The 27,713-nt window shown below is 33.4% G+C and overlaps 1 protein-coding gene and 1 long non-coding RNA gene across 3 annotated transcripts in view; one reads left to right on the top strand and one right to left on the bottom strand.

The window, feature by feature from the left end:
* LOC107521036 overlaps positions 1-9,809 on the top strand; it is a 128,463-nt gene extending 118,654 nt beyond the window's left edge. Inside the window, exons 8-9 of one of the 2 annotated variants that reach the window (XR_004955639.1) lie at positions 953-8,431; positions 9,526-9,809. This is a non-coding gene — a long non-coding RNA (uncharacterized LOC107521036). Of the gene's footprint in view, positions 1-952; positions 8,547-9,525 lie in introns of those variants that run through there. The other variant, XR_004955638.1, reaches the window with a different exon arrangement.
* The window catches only part of SCN9A (sodium voltage-gated channel alpha subunit 9), a 125,180-nt gene that overhangs the window by 79,557 nt on the left and 17,910 nt on the right, over positions 1-27,713 (bottom strand). The window lies entirely within an intron of this gene.

Below are 27,713 nucleotides of genomic sequence, written 5' to 3'. Positions count from 1 at the left end.
TATTTTAGAATTTGAACTTGATACATCACTGCTTTAAAAGTAAAAATGTGTCTACAGTCATGTTTCCCTGAACAAGCCGGATCCTGTCTGTCTGATTTCGAAAGCTAAGCTGGGTCAGGCCTCGTTAGTACTTGGATGGGAGACCACCTAGGAAGACCAGGTGCTGTAGGTGTAAAAAATAAAAAAATAAGGGAGTGTAAGCTGACAAGGTCCTTTCTATCTGTGAGGTTAACCAAGGATTGCCTCCCCTAAAAAATAAAATTAAATTTTAAAAAAAAGTAAAAATGTGACAATTTAACAAAAAAAGAATTTTAATTCCCATTACTTTTTATCTGTACTTATTTTTAGTGAAATTCAACTCCTTTCCTCATTTAAAAGTATGACAGTGCTTCTGATAGCACCCCTTGTGAGGTTCTCCTCTTGCCTCTCTGATCACCCGATCCTCTCTGTCTTACATCTCATAACATGCTCACAGCCTCCGCTTCTTTCTCAGGAAATGCATTTCTATAAAATGGGATGGTGGAAGGTTGTTTTACTCTATTTTACACATTTCTATTTCCTTATAATAAATACATATCCCTTTACAAATCAGAAAAACTATATTTCTGTTTTGAATTAAAAACAATTTGGGAAAATGTTTTGAAAAGAACAAAGAAATGAGAAATGTTTGTGATTTAAATTAAAAAGTAAAAAAACAAAACACTATGATATGCATTCAAACCATGACTTCCCTATCTAACCTGTATATAAATAAAAATTACAAAACTGCAGGAAAAAAAGTAGAAAATAGAAAATTCAAGTTTCTATATATTAGCATTTTGGAGTTTTGCAAATAGAAGAGCATGAAAAACAAATTATTTTAAAAATAATAGACATTATTTCAATGAATCAAAATAACTTCATAACATCCGTATTAGAAAATAAAAATAAATTCTTTCTTTTCTTCCATTAGGATTGCCTGAGAATGGGGACACTTTAACCTCCAGCATGTCAACTCACTGCGAACAGCTTGAAAGGTTGTCTGTTAAGTAATCATCACACACAGAGGGAGGGTGAATTAAGAGGAGCCATCGCTGGCTCTTTTACTTTCCAATGCCAGTGCTAAAAATTAAGTTAATCATCGTAGTAATAACATGAGTTGTATAGGTGTTTTTAAAAGAGTGTGAAAAGCAGAAACTAATTATTCTTTTCAGGTTTCTTCTGTTCCCATGTCAAACAAAATAAATCTCAGTTACACTTAGAACAAAATGGGCGATTCCCCTCTTAATTATTGGGGCACGATGTGTCAGTATAAACTCTTTACTAGAAAGCTAAATATTTTAAAATGAAGTGGTAAACCAGTTTAAAAACAAAAAAAGATAATCATTTTGCAAAGTCTTGATCTATTTTTAAATTTATAAACCAATCTGGTTTTTCTGAAAAATGTTCTTTTTATGATTTATCATACTTTTGAGTTTGCCTCTTGCCCTGCATGTAACATCTTGTTAAATCTGCTAACCTATCTTCATTTTAAATGTTTTTACAAAATACTTATTCTGGGCATGTTACCATATAAGATATTTTGAGCTGTGAGAGTAAGGAAAAAGCACAGTTTTTGTCTTTAAAGAATTTATATTCTAAAAAGAGACACCAATCACACCAAATTATACAGCTAAGACAAACCTGGTTTCACTATAGTAAAGAAAAATATAATTGGCCTAAATAACTCCAATATATCCTAGTGTAAAAAGAGAGACAGAGACAGAGATATAAGCAAGAGGTGAGTTCCTGATGTAAGCACAAAGTTTCATATATATATCCGATACAAATTCCCGTGTTCTTTTATCAGTCTCTCCAAAGGTGGAGGCCTAAAAGCCCCTTATAAGTAGGTAGAGCACAGCAACATTCCATGGGAGAGACTATGTTGAAAGGCATACCATGGCATATTTGGAAATAAGAACACATGTCTAGTCATAGATTTAGAATTATGGAATTTTATAATTATGAACAAAGAACAACTCAGTCCACTCTGCCAGCCAGAAGCAACTGACATTGTATCTTGTGAACAGAATTTCAACACTTAATTGACCATGTATTTGCTGGTTTGTCCTTGTTTTAAAAGTATTTTACTAAGATTATTTACTCCACTATTTCTCTAAATTCAACTTCAATAAGAACAGACATATTTTGATTGAAACTAAAGTTGTGATGATTTTTTAAATAATGTAGTAAAAAAAAAGGGACATTTGCATGTGAATATGCAAAAGTAGAATGATTCAGAAAGATCATGACTCAGCAATTCCAATACCAGGTATATACTCGAGAGAACTGAAACCCTATGACTTCATAAAAACTTGTATGTGAATGTTCATTGCAGCATCATTCATAATAGCCAAAAGAGTGAAAACAACCCAAATGTCCATCAACTGATAAATGGATAAACAAAATCTGGCATATCCACACAATTGAATATTATTCAACAACAAAAATATATGAAGTATTCACATGCTACAATGTGAATGAACACTGAAAACCCTGTGAGAACAGCCAGACCCAAAAGGCCACATAATGTATGATTCCATTTGTCTGAAATGTTCAAAACAGGCATATCTTCAGAGACATATAGTAGATTATTATTTGTCAGAGGCTTGGTAGTGGGGGTGATGGGGAGTATTTGTTAGTGGTTAATGGGAATGCAGTTTCTTTTGAGGGCGAAAAAATACTCTAAAATTAGATAATGGTAGTGGTTACACAATTCTGTAAATATACTGAAACCTACTGAATGTATCCATTAAAGGGTTGATTTTTATGGTACGTAAACTATATTTCAATGAAACTTATAAAAACATGCTAAAAAATGGAATCTTGAAATATACGAAAATTGTCCTGAGGAGAAGGAAGAATTATATTAAAATGGAGCCAAAGGCACTTACTCACCAGCAACCACCTTATAGGTCTCTATAAGCTCAGTATAAACATGAGATTGCTTTTGGTCTCAGATTAATTCCAGAGAATCTAAAGTTTAGTTCTAGCACTTAAAGGCTAAGCTTGGTACGGTTTATAAAACTTTTTTCACAAAGCAGGTAACTTGATTCTAGACATTAGCAGCCTTTTAGAAATTGTACTACATTAATCTGAGAAATAAGGCAGTGAGTACAGTTTCCGCTTGGGTTCAGAGGATTCCTTAACACTTTGGAAATCATAAAGGTGAGGGGGAGAGGTTACTTGCCTCAACAGACTTTCAGTATACACATGCCTACATGGTGTCTTGGAGAAAAGATGGCTGAAGATTCGGTATTTGTGCACATCCTACATTCAACTGAAGGGTGTTACTTCTTTCAAGAATTATTTGACAGATTCAGGTAAGTAGGTGTCATGAACTCAAATGTCCAAACACCAGTTCCATGATTCCAATAGTTCTAGTCTCTTTTTCCCCTCCATCTCTTTCTATTTGTACACACCCTCAATACACAGTTTCTGAATCACTAAAGTATATATAAACAACAGGGGAAAAGGGGTGACAAATGTCAGTGGCACCACAAATGGAGACATTTTCTTGATTAGGATAAACTGAAGGTTGGAGGTTATAGGGAAAATCACTACCCCTATCTGGATGATGGGGACAAAAAATGTGTACAAATCTTTTAGTGTAATTTTGCAATATCTATCAAAGGCCTTAAATATGTTGATTCATTTTTATTGTCAAATAACTTCCATTCTGGAAATTTATTCAAAAGCAATACTATCAGATGTCCTCAAACATTTATGAAGGTATTTATTGCAATGTTTTTATAATATTGAAAAATCATAATCAATCCAAAAGTATAACAGGGTTTTGTTAAGTATAAAATGAATACATAATGAAAAACTGAGCAGCCTTTAGAGTGCTTTCAAAGACTATTTAATGAATTATTTTAAAAAGTTATAATGAAGAATGGAATGCAGGTTATATACACACATGCATGTATATTCACTTCAATTTTTAAAAAGTATAGAAAGTAAGTCTGCAATTAATATACAAGATGTTTAATGAAGGTTATCCTATCTGAGGGACTGTGGATTCTTTTTATTAATTTTTTATACGTTATTTTTCTAATTTTTACAACAAACTGTCATGCTTTTTTTATTAAAAAAAATAAGTACTTGAAAAGAAGCACTTACTTATTTGATCTGAATTTAATATAGTTCACAAAATCAATATTCTTTTTCATGTTTAATTTGTAATTTTGAAAATACATTATCATATCTTCACTTATTAATAATATGAGGGCGTTTTCTTTGGCAATCACAATATTTCACACAAAGAAAATACTTTTGTGTTCTCCTGACTATTTTGCCCATCAAATTTCATATTAGAAGATACTTAGACAACTAGTATCTAATACTATAACTCTAAACTGCAGTTCCCAATTAACTTATTAATGGCAGAGTATCAACTCTATTGTGGTTCAGGTAGAATATGTGTGTATTATGTCTATATATTTTTGTTATATGAATCTATACTTAACATTTCTTGTAGAAAGCAAGTAATATTTGAATTTATTCTTTAATTGTGATTAAGGGGATTAAAATATAATATTTCATTATTTCAAGGAGCAGGAGAACAATTACATGTTCATAACTCTATAATAATCTGGCTCTGTTTTATATTTCATTATTGAGTTTCCTACCTCTAGTTAAATTCTATTTACATAAAATTAAAATTGGTCCAATAAACCATTTTGAATATCTGCCAGAATCTGAAATGAGGTCAAATCTAAATTATTTAAGACAGTGGACAAATGTAAAATAAGTAAAATAGGATGTTTTATTAATACTCACTATTGTAAAATGAAAAATTGCTTTAAAGTGTCAGTTTTATGGAAACAGATAATGATATTTCCCCACAGGTAAAATTTTGGCTGGAGTACCATTCATTTTTAAAGGGAATTCACACATGAGCATTTTAAAAAGCAATTTAAAATAATTCACAGCTAACATTGACAGTGATAACTCATGTTGATAATATCTTCCCTTGATATGATATGGTACAAATGGTATTTTACTTGTACATATAGTCTTCTTCTCCCAAACTCCTAAGAAAATCAGAAAAATAAAAAGTCTGGGACATTTTACAAAATACCTGATGAATACCCCTTCAAATTGCCAAGGTCGTCGAACACAAGGAAAGTCGGAGAAACTGCCACAGCCAAGAGATGTCTAATGAGACATGATGGCAAAATGTAAAGTGGCATTTTGGATGGGATCTAGAAAAATAGTAAGGAAAAAAGGACAGTAGGAAAAAACTAAGAAAATCTGAATAAAGACATTAGGTAATAATATTATACCAATATAGTTTCATTAATTATGACAAATGTACCATACTAATGTAAATTGTTAAGAATAGGGGAAACAGTATGGAATACACAAAACTTTCCATACTATCAGCATAATTTTTCTGTAAATCTAAAACTATTTCAAGATTAAAATTTTATTTTAAAAAAAGAAATCACAGATATAGAATTACTATTATGGAAAGTTAACAAATGCCTCAGTAAATTTGATTTTATCAAGTTAATGTACTGTTATTATCTATAATGTAACTAAGTGATAACAGACCTAGAATATGGCCTACTTTTAATAAAAACAATATTGTACATAGTACAAAATAGCATCAGTTTGATCAATAAGAGATCCATTAGAAAATATAGTAAACTTTTTTAAGTCATTATGTTTAGGAGGATAATTTTCTATAAATGGGCTCTCTTGGGTAAGGAGTGAGCTTACAACTTATAAACAGAACTAGAGTGGAGTCACAATGTCTGAGTCCTAATTATACTTGAGAGTTATTATGACTAAGTAGGCTAAAAAATACATCTGTAAGGGATCCTGTATGTGTTTTCTTTTAGAATAAAGATAATTTACCTCAGTTGGTAATGTTAAGCATATTAAATGTTTTTTTAAATTTGTTAAATTAAAGCTTATTATATACGTCTGTTACAATACAAAAGATTCTCTTTCGATTTCTGTGTTACTTAAAGAAACCTATTTGACTCAGAAATTCTCCTTTTGCTGATATGTGAACGCCGGATAACGTAAACAAAACAAGGCAACAGACGGCTCTACCCTGGCCGTCAAGGATACACTTAAACCATTTCTTAAAACTACAACCAGGTGCTGTAGGCATTAAAACAAACAAACAAACAAACAAAAACCTACGAAGATCTCTTTCCCATCATGGCATTTTAAAATCTTCTCTTATGGTCAGTGACATCCCCTTCACAATTTTTCCATTCATAAAATCTAAAAGTACACGATAAAAGAGAAAAATACTATAGGAGGGAAGAGAGAGGTAATGTTTACTTCCTGTATGAACTGTTATGAGCTCTCTTCCATGAGAACTAGAAAAACTTCTGCATGAGTTTGGAAGTTCTTCTCTACATCTTGACACCAAAAAAAGTATAGGGGTCTCTCCTACACTCAGCCTCAGTACATGAGAGGAATATCAAGATTGTACAAATCCTACATGTCAACAGCAAGGCATAAAGCTGAAAGTCAAAGACAAAAAGAAGTACACTTGATCATCCAGTAGCTCTACCATTTAGATAAGAAAGTAAGAACTACTAGAGGACTGAATCTGGACAATATAGGGAAAAAATAATTAAACCAGATTTGAGTTGTCTTATCTGCTCTCTGAATTGTAATTAAAAGGCTTCTCAATAGTTTTTCATTTACTGATATCAGAATACCTACTACCATCGTTGGAGGAAAGCAACAGACAGATCCACCCTGGCTGTAAGGAACACGTTTACAAATTTGGTTCCATCCTTGGTAGGATGGCCACAGCATTTATGTTACTTACAAATCAAGATATTTTGTTGTCAAGAATAAATGTTACATCACATTGGACATCAAGACAAAAGGTATAAACTGAGACTATTCTGGGAAAACTTAGATATATGCTCATGTGACTTCTGAGAGATCCTTAGAGAAATGACCAAATAGGACCTAAGATCCTGGCACTGCCCTGTAATACTTTCTTTTTATGGAAGCATATGAGACTAATTGTCTTGATCATTATTCTTTATCAAAGTATGCATAGTTACCGTGTGCCTTTCTGAAAGATAGATTTTATGATTGCACAGCAATACTACAACATGAGTGGAATTCAAATCTTAAGTTTTTAAGATTTAATTATGCTGACATCTCTACTGTAGGGAAATCCTACGCCTTGCTTAAATGGCATCCTAGTGACACTTAGTGCCTAGGACTTCAGATAACTGAAGGAAGATTCCTAACTTTAGGCTCACCGCCGAAAGCACCATGAGTTGTACTCAAATACTATTTGCCATTGCATTTCTTATGCATTAAAATGTCTGTGAAATCCCCCTCATTAATCTTTTAATTTGCTGTCTTGAAATTTCTGTCTTATTTTGACCAAAATGAAATACATATTTTTAGCTCTAATTTGGGCAGGCCCTTCAATACTTCCTGTATAACATCATTTTATCATTTTGGAAGATTGTACAAATTTTCAAATTGACAATCGTTCTACCTCTGATGCTTTCATCTTACCCTTTGCCCGTTCAGTAAAACCAATGGTTGTAACCTATTATATTTAGGTGTTTAGGTGATGGCCATATTACTATTTTTTGTTTGTTTGTTTAAAATCTGTTTTGTCTGAAATTTAAAAGTTAACCAACATCTTAATTTGTTTTTAACTCTATGTAATTTCTTAAAATAGCAGCACAAGTAAACAGTAAAATACAGGACATTATTCATCAATTAATTGCCTATTCTCATTATGGATTTGTCTAGTATATTTCATTGGAAAGCTAGTCTGAACCAGGGTAACTCTCCCCAACTTCCTAAGCCCTGAGAACTTTTAGTTGGTCCTCACGTTTCAACAGTACTAGGGAGCTTTCTCCCTGATAAGGTGGGTTAGGTGCACTTATCTATGTTACCTTCCAACTACATCCCATAAATACATAGCTTCACTCAACTTATTGTAAGAATTAAATGTCTCTAGGAACCTCTTAGATTATGAAATCCTAGAGAGCAGTGTATCCTTGGCCTGTAATTATGCTGGAACAAAGTAGATTGACCACTTGATTTTGTAGTTAATCTTTGTCATCCTTCACAATCCAGAATATTACAGGGAAGAAAAATATCCTTCTAGAGAGAAGAAGTTCTGTTTCTTTTCCAGTGCTGATTGCATGGTTTGTATAGTTTGGAAGAATTCAATGCACTATATATTTAGAATGTAATTGTTTTTTCTATAAGAATATTATACTTTTTGAAAGGCTAAAAAGGTAAATGTGAAATTAAAAAAAACTTTTTTTCAGAAAAAAAATACACAAACAGAGAATTCATCACTGTTTTAAAATGTACATTAAAAGTTTTCAAGCAGAAGGAAAAGACCCTAAGAGCAGAAGTACGGAAGTGCAGACAGAACTGAAGAACATCAGAATGGGTAAGTAAGTATCTGTGTATGTGTTAGGAAAAACTGATTACCATGTAAAGTGAACAATGACTATACAAAGCAATAATGACCATGTCTTATGGATTGTAAAACTATGTATAATAGAACACAGGAAGGAATTCATTTCTGGCATTTTCTTAAATCTTTCATCATTGTATTATATAAACTAAATTTCCTTTAATCTTATTTGACTTTCGATTATATCAGTCTATATTTGAATGATTTTATTATTAAGATTATTGTTCTTTTTTTTAAGTACATGGAATATGTTTCCCTGTTATATAAACCCTGTCCAAGAATTCCCTTACAGTATATTGTTATATAAAAATTACTATTTTTCAAAGTAGCCTGATTTTGAAAGACTCTTCAGTATCTTAAAAACAGAGAATGAATCTTAAATAACCAGCCATAATTAAAATATTTGCAATGTTATTATTTACATGAAAATGTATTTTTCAAGTATCATCACAATAACCTGCTAGTAGAACTAACAAAATATGCTTTGGAGATTTTTCTTTATTAAGCTACAAAAAACTAAAGTAAGACCTCTATTATTAATTCCTTATTGTTCAAATTTAAAAAAAGACAGAAGGAAAGTAATCTTCATTTTAAGATTAACTCCTACAGGTTATAAAAATAATGATTGTTACATGCTCACAATTATGTGATGCTAATATTCCTTCTATGTGTCATACATTTCATGTTATTTACTCTTTGATAATTTTTTTTAAAGTGATTACTAAGTGCTAGACAGAATGCTAGGTGCTGGGGACACAAATACAAACTAGGGAGTCTTGGTCCTTGTCTTCTGGGACCTACAGTCTATTGGGGAATACAAGCAGGTAAACAATTGCAATTCACCTAGCATATGAGAGGAAAGAGAATACACAGAAAAGGCACCTGATCTGGACTCAGGAAGGCAGGTTTTAGTCAGGGAGGAAAGTTGAGTAGAAGTTCACTGTTCTTTACCACTTCTTGTATCCCTAATAAGTCCTATACCTTGATACTTGAACTTCATTCCTAAGATTATTAAGTGCTTGCTATGGTCCAGGAGCTGTCTTTGTCATCTTTTTTTTTTTTTTTAGGTTTTCCCAGGTCATCTTCACTACTCTTAGCTTTTCCAAACAACAAAACATCATCATTGGCTTTGTTCATCCATGAAATTTGACATCTAGAACTTTATGAACTCTTTAGATTCTCTCTGGATTTATCTAATATCAAGTTATTCTAACTTAAAATAAAAAAAGTTTGCACAAAGTTCGTAATATTGAATCATAATTTAGCTATATTGTAGATAATATAAACCAAAGTTCCAGCATTCTATAGATGTTTTCTAAATCTCAGGTTTAGATGGTTAAAACTCCCCAGTTCATGGTCCATTATCTTTGGACATGCAAAACTCTCTTTATTATTACTTTTGTCAGCCCCATATCCCCTTCCATTTCTCATCCTTAGGCAACTGTCCTAATGTATTTACTATGCATCTTCGAGTTATTACATTTTCTTGAAAATTAAATATTATCTTGGATGTATCTTTAACATACATTGTGTTATATACCATTTTTTCTCTTTTTTCTTTCTTCTCTCTCTCTCCCTCATTCCCTCCTTTCCTCTCTTTTTTTAATAAGCAATATGGTTTTAAGAATCATCCACGTTACTGTAAGAACATCTAATCTGTATTTCTAACTACTGCACAATACTCCAATGTATATTAGCATTTTAACTATTTGCTCTCTTAATGAGAACACCTGGGTGCCATCTATCCCCCTACAAATGAGAGGAAGATCCAGATTTTGTGGGCCTATAGCTTATACAATTGGGGAAGAGGGAATTAGACAAAAATGCAAACTACGAATACAAATTAGCTACAAAAAGTAATTATTTATGAAAAATGACCTCGGAAATTAAATAAATTGTCCCTTTAAAAAATTAACTAATACCACGAACAACACAAACTCCAAAATTTAATTAACCCCAGCATACCTTTTTAATACTTTCCCTCCATTTTTGACTTTATTCTCTTCACAGAGCAACAATTTTGTAATGGAGGAAAAAGGAAATTTAATCTTCCCTCAGCATGACAGACTAGAATGGTGTATGGCATACGTGTGTGTTTATTATTGATAATAGAGTAAATGTCTTTGAGATTCCTAACTTGTTATTTTTAACAGCAGGAAAACTTTTAGCATCACTGTTAAATTTGCAAAAATCATCATCAGGTTCCTTTCATATATGAGATATCAGAGCATTTGTTTAGTCACTCTTGTTCAGAGGCTGATCTTATATACTCTGAACTGACAATACTCATTAACCATTTTTCATCTATGTCCTCAATGTAGTGATATATGATAAGTTTTATATTATCACATATATTGGGTATTCCATGGCAAACCAGTAAGAAATGTAAATCTTTTTTTCCCCCCAAGATATTCATGATTCACTCGTATTCATTATCTGGATTATCAATCAGAACCTATTTAATCTTTCTGTAAGAAAGGCACCTCTTCCTCTCAGTAAGATTCTGCTTCCTACTTGCTCAATGTTAGTATTATATCTATTGATTTCATTTATTATCTTATAATTGTTTCACATTCCACTAATTTTGTAACTTCATTTTCTCTCAGTACTTTCATATAAAAGGTTAAAGATGCCAAAGTGCTTTTCATATATATCTATTTGTATGTATATACACATATTTTTGGTAATGTGCAGTTTTTAACTTAAAAAATTCTTATATATTTTTCCAAATTCCAGTTAGGTTGTTATGTTTGAGCTTTTTCATGTTTATGGATAAATATCTTACACCTCAATTGTATGTGCATTTCTCAACAAATCTTTAAAGATATATTTTAGAATTTCATTATGCCTATTTTGTGTAGCTTGGAAAGCTTTATAACAGGCAGAATGCAAAAAAAAAGAATTCCAAGTTGGCATTGGTGTTTAAAATATGCCATCTGTGAAATGCACCCTCCAAAAATATGTAACTGTTAAAAAATACTATGGTAATTACAATTTCAGGTACTGGGGAGGCACATTTCTTTTCTGGAAAGATTGAAAGAACGAGCTGAACACAACATCTGTTCTACATATTTAGCAGTTTTTATAGGAGTGCAAATGATCGATGTATGTGAAAATGACTGCATACCACATAAATGCATCCCATTGAACTAAAAAATTGTATCTCCAACTCAACTCCTGTCTGCCACAAACCAGATATGTCTACAGCTGCTCCAATACTACTTGATAGGAGGAAAATTATAGCATGGTTAAAATAGCTTACTTTTGTAGACCTTACCAAAAACATATAACCATGTGAACAAATTGCTGGGGCTCCTCCCAGCTTAAACTTCATTACTTCCTCAATAAGCTCACTTCTGTCATTACCACAAGTAACACTGTGATGAACAACTTTGTATGTGTTCCTTTATGGAGCTATGTAAGAATTCCTTGGCAATCTATACCTGGGAGTATAATTGCTGGGCCCTAGGGTCATATATACTTACTTACCTGATCTAAGTAGTGCAAGTTCCTCTCCAGAATGGCTGCACTTTTCTATTCTCTCACCAGAGTTTATGAAGGTTCAATATGCCTACGTCCCCATCAACAAATGGCATTATCCAGTTTTCTAACTTTTACCAGATCAAGAGGTAAAAATGTATCACTTTATTTGTTGAATTAGCATTGCTCTGGTCTCTAATGATGTTGAGCATCTCTTCATATACCCATTAGCTTTCTGCATTTCTTCTTCAGTGAATCCTTTGTTCTTATCCCTTTTCTAATTTTTCTATTGTGATTGCTGTATTTTATTAGTTGAGCTGCAGGTATTTACTGTATATACTAGATTTTACTATCTCAGTTTCAGAATCATGAATATCTTCCAGTCTACCATTAACTTTGTCAATGATATTTTTCTTCATTTAATTTGTCTTCCCTAATGTTCTGAAAGTATTATTTAATAAGCCTTCTTCACTTCTCCTCCTACAAAGAGTTCTTGTAGCATGTCTTAGTGCATATTGAGATAAGTTCTTTCCTTTCTTCTTTGCTTAAGGTTAATTTACCTGTAAATGATCATTTATTTTTCTATTTAATCAATTTCCCCAAAAAGCCAACTGACATGATAATTTTTGAAGAATTATACCTTTATAATATTGCCTTCCGAACAAAAAGCATAGACTAACTCTTTAACGAGGTAAATAATGTTCTACGTTCCCTACCAAAGTTTAAATTTTTTCTACGTAACTTATGTATTTCTGGTTAAATTAACTCCAGATACTATATATTTTTATATTGTTATTATAAATGGTGTCCTGTTTTTAAATATACATACATCATAGTTGGTAATGGCTACTGATTTGACTTTATATCCAATGATGCTTAATTTTCATTTCTAACAGTTCGTCATTTATGTTTTTTGAGTAGGTGATCATATCTTCTTAAATATGACAATTTTACTTTTTCTCCTTTTCTTTTTCTTTTCTTGAAGCACAGGAGTATGAGTAGCCATTTCATGTCAAATTCTGAATAAGATCTGGAAATTTAGTGATAAAAAAGACATTTTAACTATTCAAGCATTCCATGTCTGACTGCGCACACTTGATTAATCTCATTTGCTTCACTTTTTAATCCAAAGCAAATTATAATGTGTGTATGCATATATAGTTATATATATTATCTGTATATCCAGACACACATATATGTGTGTGCACACACTTATCTATTTATCCTTTATCTATCTATCTATCTATCTATCTATCTATTATTTATTTATTTACTTACTTACTTACTTACTTACTTACTTTACTTACTTACTTATTTATTTTACCATCCAACATCCAATCTTCCCTCTTATTTGGGGTGGATGGGGATTACCTATTGTAAGTAGTGATGATGGGACCTTGATCCCTGCCTCCTACAGTGAAAATATAAGGTGAACTATTGTTCTTTTCCACCCATTACTACGGTAAGGCCACACTAACTTCTAAGCTTGTCCAAATAGATTCACTTGACCTTTATTTTTACCATAAAATGAGTGAAGCAAAAGATGAAGGAAGGTTTGGTTGGAAGTCTTTCTGCTGGAGCCTTTGTGCAGCCATGGCAGAATCCAGTTGTGGCAGGGTGGATGGCCCTTCCAGCCTCTAGTCTTCCCTTTGGTCTGCTCATTTCCCGATCTACTTCATCTAGCTTTCCACATCCTTCCCAATAACTCTTTGAGAACCCAGCACCTTCCAATAAATCTCCCTCTGACTCCCAGCCAGTGTTTCTCTTGCTTGCAACCAAGATTCTTGTTTAACATGAGGAAATTACTTTTGACTCACTCTATGGAAACTAGGTTATGACTGGAGCAAGCTAATTTTAAGCAGAGCAGTTTTGCTAAGTGATTAAAGCATTTATTTTGAATTACTTGAAAAAATAATTATTTAACCTCAAAAGTAGTGATTTAAAAGAAAAATAATGTAGTCTGTAAATGTAGAACCCATTCATAGAACTTCTTACTTTATAAAAATTATGATCATTTTGCCTATAATCTCTATTAAAAGTATTTCTGCAGAATAAGCAGTCTAAAACTTCTATTATGGACTGAATTCAATCTTTAACCCTCACTTTAAATACACTGCTCTTCTATCTCACTCATTATTCCTCTCAGCCTTCAAAGACTGAGAATTGATACATACATGCAATAAACTCAGGCCCATTCTCTAACCTGACAGGACCATAATTCTCCAATGTGACCTTCTGGCTGGAAGTCAGAAGTAACAGAGCCGGAAGACAGAAGGATCTGTGGCTAAGTATACATATTCACTCAATGACTTTGTGCAGCCACCCTTAGCAGTTCTAGATGGCTACACTGGACTGCCATATGAAAGCATAAAACCTGGGCATTTGAGCCACTGTGTTCAAGTCTCTATTATTAGCAGTTGAATCTAATTCTAAATGAAACTATAGCAATATTAAATAACTACCAATCTAAGTAATAATAATTTGATTAATATTAAACTGATTAAATAAAATTTCAAAAATTATTAATCATCTTGATTTAATATGTAAACCTCAGATGGAAATGATCAGATTCATTGTTCTGAAAGGAAAAGAATGCAGTAAAGCCAAAATCATTTAACCATCAATTGCCTTTTATGATGCAGTAAATACTTAAAAATGCACCTCACCCTAACAGGGCACTATATTATTTAGTGCCTTAAACTCATTTTTGCTTTTCCATGACAAAATTTAGGGTAAACAATAAAAAATCCTATATCATATATATTCCAGGGATGAATTATCCTGGTTGTGTTGGTTTTATTTGGGGGTTTATTGTCTTGTGAATGACATTTTTTAAGGCAACAATTAAATTCTTAACAGATGTTATTTGTTAAGTTTTTCATTTCCAACCATTATAAACAAGGTGGGAAAGCTGGTTAAGATTCTAGAGAAGGCCTTTACACAATGTTGGACCATGATCCACAATGCAAACTATGTTTTATACTATGGCTAAGTATACATATTCACTTTTATCTGAAACAAAGTTTCATAAACAATATATATATTTTTAATTTATTTTTTGGGTGACATTGATTAACGAAATCCAATGTTTCAGGTGTACACTTTAACAATAAGGTGCATATATATATATTTACACTTTGTGTTCACCTCCCATAGTTAGATTTCTTTCTGTCACCACATATTTGACCTCTGTTACCCCATCTACCTCCCTCCTCCCTCCTCCCCTCTCCCCCTACCTTCTGGTAACCACTAGTCTATAGTCCATGTCTAGGAGTCTCTGTTTGTTTGTCCTTTTCATTTGTTGCTTTTAGATTTATATCCCACATAGAAGTGATATCACGTGATTTTCAACTTTTTCTTTCTGGCTTATTTTGCTTAGCATGATTATCTTGAGGTCCATCCGGGTTGTTGCAAATGACAGTATTTCATCTCTTCTTATGGCTGAGTAATATTTCATTCACAAACAATATTTATTCTTACTGAAATACTCACTAATATCCTCTCTCATAGTCTACCACCCATTACATTTGTGTGTGTGTGTGTGTGTATGCGTGTGTGTGTTAAATCTACACACTATAACTCACCTAATCCACTATTCCAGTTAAAAAATATCACTCTAGAGTGATTGGACCTTAGAGGAAATCTAAGTCAGACCTTTTAATTCACAGATAAGGAAACTGAAATGTCATCTGGAGGGTTACTTTGTCCAAGAAGACAGAGTTATGCAGAGCAGAGCCTGGACTAGAACTAAGCCCTGTAACATTAGGCGCGTTGTCTGTGTTTTCAAAAGTTCAAAATGCAGAGGTATACGGCTTATACTATGTTCCTGTCACAAAAGTGTTGGTACTGAATCACTGAAGTTTTTAATTGATAGCTCATTTGGCTTTCTTCAGCAGGCTTGAGTTTAAAAATTCAATCAATCAGTGAGTAGTTAATCTGTTAAACTGCCCAGTAATTAAATAAAACATTTCCCAGAAACTTAACTGAAGAATGCGTACCCATCAGTAACACCTAGAAGCTACACTGCTTCTGACACACTGCTCTTTGAAAATCAAATTTAAAACGACAGGCAGGTTACTCTCAACTTCCTGAAAGGCATGAACAAGTAATTGCAAACTCTCTGATATTTAATGTGCCACAGAAAAAGGCTCATTTCATAAGTAGCAATCTTTTATTAACAGCAAGATAATTTGGGAATCACTAAATTTGTAATTTAGAGTTTACTGTAATTAAAGACTAATATATATGCAAAACAGGTGAGGAGAAGGAAAATTAAAGGAATGCCTTAGGAAGGAAATACATTTTCTTAGTATTTTGTTCAAGTATAACAAATCTATGGGCCCATGTATTTTTAACACTCCCGCTAAGTCCTTAAGTGCAATGAATTTATAAAGGGAAATTATAAAAGGAAAGGCTTCTTAAATCATCCTTCACCCGAACATTTGATGTCAAGTCTGTACATTTAAATAAAAAACAAATACATTAGCAACAACAAATTTCAGTTCCTTGCATCCAAATGTCTGCTCGATAAGTATTTGTGCAAATTCACCATTGCAAAGAAGGAAGTTAATGTTAGTATAAAAATCATCTTAAGATGAATCAGCTCTTTTATTTAACATCTATATAACAGAAAGGTAAAAAAATGAAATAAATGGGACCCTTAGTGCTGAATATAAGTACAAAAACCATTTCTTATAATTTCTGTCTTTTAAATTAGTTTACTGTCTACAGAGGCAGCAAATTATAGTTGGAAATGCATAGGCTCTGTTGTCACAAAAGCATAGGCCCAAACGCTGGCTTTACCACTGCTGCGCGACAAGAAGTGATCTGTCCTCTCAAAGACTCAGAAACTGTGTATCTCATTTCACTGATGAGAAAGTTACCTGGCTAATCTGTCTGGAAGAGCGGATGAGATAAGAAACTGATTAGTTTTATTTTACAGCATTCCAGATTAAAAACACAACAAAACAAATGGGAAACTTGTCTTCTTAATGGAAATGAGTGAAAACAAAATCCCCAAGTAATACAAACGGAAAAAAGTGTAGTTTTAGAAATTTTATACTGACTGCATTTGATGTGGAGTTTCCACCAAGCTATACAATATTAATATGAATATATTATTCAAGGCAAAATACATGTGCATTTTTATTACATATTGTTTCCACATCAATTCCATTCTTACTTCTCAGTTTTACTTTCAGTCTTTCAACTAATGTTATAGATTCTTGGTTTTCTAATTTTTATTTCATCAGGTTTCTAATATTTTAGATTCAGTGTACCCTAATCACATCATAAAATTTATTTCTTGACATACGAGTGTATATCAAGAAGGTGATATTGGTATTTCCTCTACACTTTATTTTTATACTTATATTTCTTTGCATTTTTTTCACCTATTTCTTTATATTTTTTTCACAGACATTAATATGCCACATATTTTCTAAAGAACTAATTTCTTGTGGGATACTTTCTTAATTGACGGTACCTTTTTAGTAGGAAAAAACTAAAAATATGTTTCATATTCATGAATAACAGTGACTTATACCTATATTTTGAGTTACAATGATTTTATCATTTTCACAGTTCTTTCATAGTTAGCAAAGCTCTGAAATATAAAATACAAATATCATTCTCTTTTTTTTTACAGTTACATCAAGGTTTACAGAGTTTAGTATTTGTCATTTAAGGAAATATTGAAGCTATGACTAGAAGTCAAGCTTTGAGTCCAGTACCTTCCATCATTTCATACTGCTTTACAATAGTCATTTTGATATTAGATGATGGGAAAATTGGCAACAATAAGCCGAATATTTGCCCTTACAAAAAAAAGAAGGTACCAATTTATCCAATATGGTTAAATACATCCATGAGTCTGTTTTAAGACTCTCACACAGAGACACTAACATTTCATGGGAATGAACTATGCTTATCTGTGAATAAATTCTCAGTTTGCAGTTGCTGTGGGAGAAATGAAAGTCCAATTATAAAGTCTGAAAAGTTTCCTATAATTAATGGCTATTATATTACTTGTGCTTATGACACAATACAGAAGAAAGGAAAAATGAAAAAGGAATTGCTGTTTCGTTTCTTTATTATTTTCCTAATTGCCTTTTCACTAACAGCTTATGTTTCAAGGAAGCCAAGCCATAATCATTTCATCAATAACATTAACTTGTCATTTCTTTCAGGAAATATGTGGTAAGTTTTGATCTAAACTTTAAGAATACTAGGAGGATTCTTGTCTCTCTTATATTGTCATATAAGTACTTTTGCAGAATAATGTGGTCAATACATAGGAAACCTCCCAGACTTATATCTCTATGTGTGGCATAAATATCCATCAAAATAATAATCAATTGAATGATGGTTATGTATACTTTCTCAAAAATCTCGTCATGATCATACTGCCCTTGACATTTGGGAAATTATAATGTCTTACAAGGAGAAAAAAGAAAAGCAAATAAACATATTTGAGCACATATGTATAGAATATATTATACTAATAATACAATATGTTTACTTTAAAATAACTTTAGAATTATTATGGTAATACAAGATTGTACAGGAACCACAAGTGATTTACAACACTGGTAGGATCAGTCTATTCAATCAATGCCGTATAGACATTTGCTTTTGGTCACTTCCATGACCCCTACAACATGCCAAAAGTCAATTCCTGCAGTTAGTTTTCCTGCCTTTCCTTAAGGTGGTGATAATTATAGGATAATGCTTTCAAACCTTATCATTATGAAAATGTCCCAGACTTATATTTACTAGTAAAATAATAACAACAGTAGTAGTAGTAGTAGCAGCAGCAGCAGTAGTAGTAAAAAAAACTGAGCATCTCCCAATATGTGAATTTATACCATTGCTAAATTTTAAAGAATCTACTTGTGCAACCATAAAACACTATATGCATATAAAATGTATGGATTAATATGATGGCTAGGTGCAGGGTCAAGGGAGTGAGGGAGCAATTGGGGGGGGGGGAATCATTTTATGAACTATATAGATATCTAACCAATGTACTATATACTTGAAACTAATTTAAATAAATAACTTTTTTTAAAAAAGAGTAATTCCATAAAAAAATAAATGTATGGACTAACAAAAAAACAAACTCTTCCAGCATCCTTCTTAGGTGTGCACATTTCACTTGGAGACCACAGATTGTGCCTTCTACATGTCCAAATAAGTCATAACCTATTGACAGGCTCACCTCAGGTCTCACAATCACCACCAAAACTTCCCCACCTATTCCTACCTTCAGACTGAAAAAATATTTTAGCACATACAGCATATTTGGTTTTAAACCTAGAATTCTTTCAACACCAAGATTTTTGTAACATCTGTATAACATCTTTCTAGGAGCTATAAAATTAACTACGTAATTTAGTGCAGATAAAAAGTCTCATTCATGTAAAATAATTATAAGACTGATTTTTCTTGGTATGGTGAAATAGAGAGCACATAAAATTTTTCTCCTATCTTTTGCTTGTTTTATACGAGAAAGTTCATATTTGGGATATCTTGTTTAGAATTCTAACTGATATTTTATTTTGAAAAGATAATAAGAAGTCTAGTCTTTAAACTTTTAGGAGATGTTATATATGTCAATATTTATAGAACTGGGAATATTTGTCTTTCAAAAATGAAGTTCCCAATTGATGCAAAAGACATAGCAGATGCCTTTTCTGAGAAAGAGAGAAAAAGAATTTTTTTCAAGAATTATTCTATACATTTAAAAATCAGGCAAGAGTGAGCCTTTGGTTTGAGGAACACAAACCTGAGTTTGAATTCCAGCTCTACCATTTTCTGGTTGTAAGCAATAGACAAGAGTTTTTACTTCTCTGCTACTCTAAGCCTCAGTTTCCTCATCAAAGATGTGCCCATCCAATTGCATCATTTGTGTGCATTACAAAAGATAATTGCATGGGTTTATAATGCATTTAAACCTCTCCATTTTGTGTAGATATTTTATAACATAAAGTGCTGAGGGGGATGCCCAACACAAGAACCACTTAATAAATATTAAATTTCAAAGTGCTAAGGGTCAATTCTATGTTTGTGTGAGATAACTGGCTGGGATCAAGTAGGACTGTCTTAGAGTATAATGTTTTTCCATGGAGAAACGCTAAGTGTTCCTATAGGGAACCAAACCATGGCATTAGCTTCAGTAGCATTGTATTCCAATCAACTGAACTAAACAGGCACAGACGAATACTTAATTGAAAAACTATTAACCACAGCACTTTACTTAGAACAAATAAAGCATCATTAAAACCATATTTTGATATATTTTGAACTTTATAAAGATTTTTAGTATTTATTATTGTATTTGAACATTGCACTGACAACATTGCACTACTGAAAAGACATCATTAACCATTACCTAAGAGTTAACACCAATGTGAAACATGAGAAACCACAAAGTAAAGCCTTTTGGTGAGAAGGCACTTAATGAAACTAAGGATTTGTAATTTGCAATTTTTTACATTGGGTTAGAAAGGAGTCCTCCTCAGTCATCTGCCATAGGAATCATTCAACCTTTCCAGAGTACTGGCCTTGGTCAAAAGAAACCAGAAAATGAATTTTAACATATACCTGAGATATGTAAGCAATCATCATAATAGCCATTCATCGATGTGTGTTAGATGTTGTGTAAAAGGCAAAGCTTCCTGCTGCTTGGATTTCTTTTCTCTCCACTGCAAATAATTTCTGATTAATTTCGATACTTTCAGTGATACCTTTCTTGTGTATTTTATGGAAAATCACCTAAATCCTTTGTGCAAACAGGAAAAAATAATCACAGTAACAAAGCAAGATGGAAATTTCCATCAGTGAAGTCACTGATGTCACAGCTGTGCCTTTAGATGAGCAAATCCAAAATGTGTGGGAGGAGAAGGTCACCAAACATAAAATTCCCTGCCACTGATGTGACGCAGGAGTGCAAGTCAGAAAGCAGTTGAGTCATGTCCTTTGTTATCTTAGCAAGCAGCTTTTTCTCCAGGCATTGAAAGGGAGCTTTGACCATAGTTCAGACCTCATAAAATTGATAAATTAGATTTGAGCTGATTGTATTGCAAATACACCCCCAATTACTTCAGAAGTTAAAATATCACAGCTGCCATGTAAGATGGGCATCAAGTGGCCTAAACAGAGACTTCAGCTGTCATCTGTATGAAAGAATAGCCAGCAAAACTCTCAGCTTTATAATACACATTTTGATTTATTAGTACCCAAAGTTTTCTCATAGAATCTTGATTCTTAGGCTATCTTTAGGACATTTCACAACAAAATTGGTACTGGGTTGCGATGTGCATAGCTTAGAAAATTAGCCAGTAATATGGGAGATTTATGAAGCTGAAAAGGTCATCAAGAGAGAATATGATTTCTGAGAATAGGTGGAATTCAGTTTTGCTATAGAAGAAAACTAATTTATATATAAAGCAGCTACAGTGTTAAAGCAAAAGTAGTATGTTAGAAATTAAAAAAATTCAGCAAGACTAACAATGTGTTGTTATCCTCATTTCAATTTATGGAGACTTAGATATGTCATTCAATACTGCTAGGAAGGGGACAGAGGCAGTCCTTAAACTCAGTTCTGCCTGTTTTGAAAGCTTTCCATGTGAGGTCAGTAGGCTCTTGAAAAAGTTAGGCAGGGGAACCTAGAGAAAAGAGAATCGTTGACTGACAGGAAGATATACGTTACAAGAAAACACAACAGGAATAGGTATTTCAAATCAATATAGGAAAAAAACAAACAACAAAAAAACAAGCTTCTTCACCAGAAGGTCCTGTTGAAGGTGAAGGTATTTGTTGCTTTTCTTCTTTCTGAGCTCCCAGAGCTCTATGTTGGCATGATTAGGAATGAGGATAATATCTTTGTGTTTTCCTCTACTATCTCTTCCTCCCAAAATAAAATAGTATCTATTTAGCCTGTATCTTTTTATCCTCATCCCAAATGAACATCTTCTGATGATAGAAGTTATAACCTATTATTTAAAAGAGATTGCTTAGGACGTGGTTCCATAGTGCAGCGGTTAGCATGTCTGCTTTACATGAAGAAGGTCCTGAGTTCATGCCCCAGTGGAGCCATGGTCCATGGTCTACGGCCATGTCACCAAGAACAAGCCCGAAGTCTGATCTCGGAACTTAAGCAGGGTCAGGCCTGGTTGGTACTTGGATGGCAGACCACCTAGGAAGACCAGTTGCTACAGGTATGAATAATAATAATAAATAAAAGTAAATAAAATAAAAGAGATTGCTTAAACACAGGCATTATAAATTACTTTCCAATATTTTTACTGAAAAACAATTAGACCTAACATCCTCCTTGAATCTTGGGAATAGTCTGCACTTAAAACAGCCACCACAGAACACATGATGAAGTTCAATGTCACTAGGTCTGCTAACTGGGATCTGTAGGCTGAGGAGGTTTTGTCATCCACCTTGAAACCACCAAGATGGAGGCGAATTCTGCACTGAAATATCAATAAGTGTCTCATCCTCATGCTCCTCTGAGCCACTTGATTAACCTGTGCTGCTCTGGAAAGTAACTCATCTTGCCACCTGTAAGCACACAAGGAAAAAAAGATTGGTGATGCCCTAACACTTTCCCCCTCTTTCCTGCCTTAGTAAATTTCTCAAATGCCACGGGCTTAGTCAGGGGATATAAAAATGGAACAGATCATCATGAAAATCTAATTCCTTAAGTCGAACCTTAATTCTAAAATTTAATATGAAGGACCATGAATCTTTAGCCATGAACCTTTTTTCTTTTTTCCCCCAGTGAATCGAACATGACTCGGCATTTTTCATAGTTTCAGGCTTGCTTCAGAAAAGCTGAATACCTTTAATTCATCTCAAGAAAGTAGTTTCCTAAAATTCTTAATAATAATTCAATACTCTACAATAGAAAATGATTAAAGATTTTGAAGTATACAATGCGTGAGCAGTGCCAAGGACATAGAGATGGGCCTCTGGGAGCATTTTTTCCTAATGAGTGGGAGGTGCTCTAACCAAGCTAGAAAAAAAAAAATCTTCATCTGTTTGTGAAAGGTATAGTTCAGCCGCTACCTTGACAACAAAACCAAGCACATTAGTGACCTAAGGGACTGCAGAGATAACTGCTATTGTTTGACACCAAAATGAATTGGAAGCTTGCTAAACATGGAGCAGGTGCAGAGAAACCTACCATTGTTCTCTCTAAAGTACAGATTCAGGTAGCAATTGAACACAACGAAAAGGGTATATAATATATAACAGCACATAATAAAATATATGATTTCTAATAGTAGGCAGAAAAACCAGAAGAGGGAAAACCCAGAAAGACAACAAAAACATACAAAAACCGATATCTGCATTATATATATAGTTGTGTGTGTGTGTGTGTGTGTGTGTGTGTGTGTGTATACTTATACTTCAAATGAAAAATAAAATGAGGACTTGCAACTGGAACCGAGTTACCCAAGGGTCTGGCACATTTCTCCACATCAATCCACTGATATCTGCCTGGTCGACTTTTTAAAATGTTTTTATGTATTTTGGTGACCCTGAATGAATAAGAATGGCATTTAGAGAATACAAACAAGAAGCATTAGTATTGCAGATTTGCTAAAATCTCTGGGCACTGGTCTGCGTCTTTTTCTTTCCATCTTCCTAGCCCGCTGCCCTCTCCCCATTCTTATTTTCCTCTGGGATCTTATATTTTTGGAGTGTTCTGCTGTTTCCACTTTAATCATGTCAAGTAACTAAGAACATAGATAAAAAATAATTTCACACTGTCCTAAACCCAGAAGGTTCATGAATCACTGTTCTTAGAATCACTGCTCTTAGAAAGACCTTGACACCAGGGGATATTTTTTCATGCGAGCAGTCATACAGGGAGACCAGCGTACCAACTGGGCGATGTTCCTGACGTACACGTTCTGTCAGTTTTTCCTGGCTTAGCAAAGTGCTATTGAAGTGGACCCCCAATTGAGGTGAAAAGCCTTGAGTTCCGTGCTATTAAGAATGCCTCTCAACTGTTTCATAATTAACTAATTAATGCTCAAAACACACCTGCGGCACTGTTAGTACTATTCCATCTTTCTTCCTGAGTTATAAACACATTAAGGCTTTATGTGAAGTGATCGATAAATGACAACACTGAAAATAAATCCAGGAATCAGTGTCTGAAGTACCTGGAATTGACTGGCAGACTGTCTCCCCAACCCTGCCTTTCGCGTGCATTTGAAATTCATGTCCCAGAATTTAAAGAGTCTAGGACATTCTGATCTAGAGCTTATGTAATAGGGTCACAAGGAGACAGAAAAGAACATTTTAGAAAAACATAGGCTAGGATTGCTGGATAAAATACATGTTGCCCAGATAGATTTTAATTTCAAACAAACCCAGGACCTACACAAGGAATTGGCAACTTTTCATGTGCATGTTCCACAAAGGCTAAGCTTTACTCCTATAGCGAGACAGTTGGGTATTCAAACCAGGTGCACATTCAGAGAGAGATACTGCCCACTTCCCAGCCTATAACCTGTGACTCAGAGAGGATGCCAGGCAGTAGTCAACTCACAAATCAATGAAAATTAGCTAAGATCCCACCTTTGCGCATGTGCACTTGTTTGTTGACTATTATATAGTTTCTAAGATGGAAAGGCCTTCCACTGTAAAAAACAACTATTTTCAGTCTAGATATATCCTTCAGGTTCAGCAAATTCATATCCAATTTTTCATCTACTCCTGTACTACCCTGCTCATTTAAGTGATACTATTAATCAGGAGCCAGTGCTAGAAATGACAAATATCATTCGCTAACTGGGGACTCAGAATGGACTCTTAACATCGAATCAACATGTCCTATTGATTATTTTTTCTAAATCATCTTTAAACTCATTCTCTTTTACATCCCTACAGCTTTTCTCTTTATTTTTTACCTTTTATCTGCATTATTACCATAGTCTAATCTCTAGGTTTCCTATCCCTTTATCTCTTATCTGTATAGGCTACTATTACTATTAGAGTGGTAAATAAAAACTGATCACATTTGTCCAATTAAATATACTTCATGGCTCCCATGAGGCTTATGAAATTAACCCACAGAGGCCTTTTCTAAATGGGCCCAGCCTCATTCCCTGCAATACAGCCCCACTCACCTATTCGGGGGACTCTGGATATGTGGCTATGGTCCAATGGACCATTCCTATTCAGCCTTTAAGAGCCAGTCCAAGAGGACCACTGTCTTTACATCTCCAAAGTAGTTACACTCATTATGACTTGACATCTTATTTATCTTTCTGCTCCCAATGTTTAGCCCAATGGGACACATAGTAGGTTGTCAAAAAACGTTGATTCAATGGTTATACATTTTTTTCTCTGTCCTTTACTTCAGAAAGAAGAGAACAGAAATGATGAGAAAAGACTCGAAACTTAAGATTTCAATAAAGGAAAAAGTCAAGTATGTAATGAGTGCTCTACTTCTCTTATAGTTACTAGTTACTATACAATTCATTGTATACATTTCTTCACTGAACCATATGTTTTACTTATCTACTGAGTACTCTCTTCTCATCTTGTGATTTAGAAATATTAAATCAACCATTCCCAATGGTCAGGGAAAATGAAAATATTATCAGTTATGTAAATTATAATATCTCCATTACATTTTAAACTAGGACATAATTTTACTCAACACTCCACATCGATATTGGGGCATTTGTACCATAAGGCCCAGAGAAACCATGTATTTAAAATATATCAAATCGATGTGCTTGGTTTGCTACATTTTCAGTTGAAAGCCTTTCTACTATTGGTTCATAAGCTTAACTCTAACTTGGTAGGCTATAGTTAAACTTCTTCTGGACATTAAGAACATTTATAAAAAGAGTAGGACATCTATAACGTTCCTTTCAGTATGAAAACTGTGCAAGTCTATTTTTCCTGCATGTAGAATTTACAGGTAATTTGAGTACTTTACATAACCACAGAGATTATCAAATAAGCTAGGGAAGATGCCCCACCAGGCACTTTCTATCCATTCTTGTCCAGGCTTGTTTGTGACATTTTTCTGTGTGTTAAATTCCCACCACTTGGTCTCATGAAACTAGGCATACCTACCAGCGCCTCAACAGCAGAAAACCCAACAGAATCAGAGCTCCCTCCCTTCAAATCTGCTGACTTGAGGGTTTAAAGATTTAGAATATGAAGAGAAATTTGATTTGGGGAAGAGGAGTTAGTGTCTACAGAAGTGTGCTCAGGGATACACTAGAGACATTTTTTAAATGACAATCACTTTGTCATTTTTTTCAACTGTGCTTCCTATTATTCTAGACACATGGAATTGAGCTCTCAGAAACCCATCTACAAAATAAGGAGGTAGACTATTTTTTGAGGGCACTTTCAATTTATTTGTTATAGTTCCATGATTGTAAATACATTCTCTGTCGATCATCTTATACCTGCCTGCTGATGGACACCGGGGAAAAAGTGAAAGGTGAGTCATAGCTTTAAGAGAACATTCTAAATGCATAATTTACGTCATTGTGAGTAGTAGCAAGTATATTATTTTGGGTAGCATGTTATTAATCAAAATATAGTTCTAATTAAGAGAAACAGACATTTCTAGAACAATAATTATAGTTAAGGTTAATACTATTTGGTGACATTTCTTTATGACTAAATTTTCTTTAAACATTATTTTAATTTTTAAAAATATGTATTTGGAGAGCTAAGAGAAATTTTCATGAACAAGCGCACATATTTTTTTCTAATAAAATATTTAAGATATGTATATCTAAGTGAAAAAAATCTATTTTGGAGACACAAAGGCTTCCTTTGAAAGAATTTTTAAAAATATCTTGGTAGGAAATGCTTAAAATATAAAGAACAATAATATAAGGCAAAAAGAGTGTATGGGGATGAGCAAGTCAGAAATATTTCCTTTATAATGTTTTATCAACTACACAATTACTCATCACAAATAAATGTCTTTCTTTGACTGAACTGAGGAATTTAGAGACGATACAGGTCAAAGGTAAAAGCATGTTTCTTTTTCAAGCAGGAGAGATGGGTCGCATCATGATGTTCTCTTGTAATATCTTCATGGCTCCCTTGCCAAAGGACTGATGTATATTTAATCACTTTATCTAATGGATGTGATTTCTCAAGTCATAGTTACCCATTAGGAAAGCTCTCGCTCTGGGTTCAGCTGAGCACTCTGATTACATTTCCTGACATTGTGGTTTCAGAAAGGCAGAGCTAGTGAAGAATTCCCAGGCTGCCCCATCTTTGCGACGGACAAGCGAATACAACATAATCATGCGGGTCATTAGGCTTGGGGGTTGGGTAGAAAAACCATGTGGATTCACAAAGTCCAAGCCTTTTGAGCCAGGTGCCCTTATGGTTAACTTTAATTACTCAAAAATAAGGTTTTTTTTATTTATTTTCCAAATGCCTTATCCTCCTTCATTGAAATGGGAACAAATCTAATTTTGGAGTTTTAAATAATTACTACAAAGCATATCTTCATACTTGATACCACCTAAGAATATGCTTACCTGCAAAATACTACAGTGACACTTGAAAAAACTTTTTTTTATTGCAGTCTAATGTGATATTATGTTTTTTTACTGTTATAAGACAATAAAAAAATGAGGCTTGGACTCTATTGAATATTCTTTCTCACTGCCCTTCTTTGTTGGCATGTTCTTAAGGAACACACAATGTTGAAACTATACTTGACATTACTAAGAAATAAACCTTATACCTGTAAGATCAA

This window comes from Rousettus aegyptiacus, unplaced genomic scaffold, assembly GCF_014176215.1.
Source record: "Rousettus aegyptiacus isolate mRouAeg1 unplaced genomic scaffold, mRouAeg1.p scaffold_m13_p_2, whole genome shotgun sequence".
Lineage (NCBI taxonomy): Eukaryota > Metazoa > Chordata > Mammalia > Chiroptera > Pteropodidae > Rousettus > Rousettus aegyptiacus.
The sequence above is the reverse complement of the archived record's forward strand: the minus strand, read 5'-3'. Positions and strand labels throughout refer to the sequence as shown.